Below are 1,404 nucleotides of genomic sequence, written 5' to 3'. Positions count from 1 at the left end.
AATAAAAACAGTGAGGTGTGTTATCAAAGCTGAGGTAACTTGGTTCGGAACATTAGTTTAAGGTTTTGCACAGCTACAAGCTAAACAAATCAGAAAGCTGAGTCTTTTTGTTGTTGTTGTTTTATTAAAGCGAAACTTCACAGAGATAACAGCAGACATGGAAGCAGGAAGTCAAATGATCTTGGTTGCTGTGGTAACTGAGGCGGAGCTACAGCCGACTGGTTCTTTCATCTGACTCACCTGTAACTGTTTTTGAACTTCTTCTGTAACATCAGTGTTAACCTCTTGTTGCACAAAACACTGAAACAGTTAAAAAAACAACAAGGAACAGTTCATCACAAAGGCTTTCAGTTTAAAACTACAAACACATATGATAGCACAGGTTGTTCAGTTTGTCTGTGTGAAGATCTGGATTTTTTTCTGACTCACTTCTGTTCTGCAGTACCTTTACTTTCTGTCTTTGCTCAGTTTTTCCGTCTCACTTTGCCTTATCAACTATTTATCTCTAAAAATATGTTTCTGTAAAGCAACACCAAATCCTTCTGTCAGTTTGTGAATTTAAGCAAAAAACTGATTTCAGTTCTTATTTTCTCCTGTGATGGCATTATTATATGTTTTATTAAAACCTTTTTCTGTCCTGATTTCCAKTATTCATCATTTGTGCCCTCCTTTTAACTCCAGATAAACAAATTCTTTCCATCAAATATAAGCTTAATAAAGATACAGTGATTCTGTTTGTCAATCTGCCATCCACATTTAAGGAGAAAAACAATGTTTTCTACCATTTCATCTTAAATCTGCAGCTCTTTCTTGCTTTGATGCATTTTTTCCTGCCAGTCATGAAATAAACAGATTTTTCTAAAGTCTATTAAGGCACACCCAGTTTTGATTTGATTACAGGAAAGGATCAAAAAACAACATTTTTTTTGCTTTTGCTGACCAATTTGAAATTTAAATAACAAATTAACAATAATTTTAAATATGATTGCTTCAGTCTACCTTTAATCAAACATTAAATAAATTTATAAAGAATTTGTCCAGAAAAAAACAACCATGTTTTTTATTGGTTCATTTTATTAAATGACGTGCATTTTAAATTAATGTTGTTTAAATACTTTCTTAGTGACATCGAACGGCTAAAATCGCTGACAGATCAGATTTTACAATTAGACAGGGAATGCTGCCATGCTTTTACACAAGACTCACTTAAGAAACGTACATTACTCCAAACAGAGTTTAACATCTTATCTACCCAACAGGCCGAATATTTAATATCCAAATCTAGGTATGGCTACTATGAGCATGGTGAGAGAGAGGGCTGGACGCCTTCTTGCACAGCAGCTACGGCAGCGCTCAGCTAGACAGGTGTAGAAGATACTCCAACATAACTTCTCATATTTAACC

Source organism: Austrofundulus limnaeus, unplaced genomic scaffold (assembly GCF_001266775.1).
Source record: "Austrofundulus limnaeus strain Quisiro unplaced genomic scaffold, Austrofundulus_limnaeus-1.0 Scaffold78, whole genome shotgun sequence".
In the NCBI taxonomy this organism is placed as follows: domain Eukaryota; kingdom Metazoa; phylum Chordata; class Actinopteri; order Cyprinodontiformes; family Rivulidae; genus Austrofundulus; species Austrofundulus limnaeus.
Note: the sequence above shows the minus strand (reverse complement) of the source record.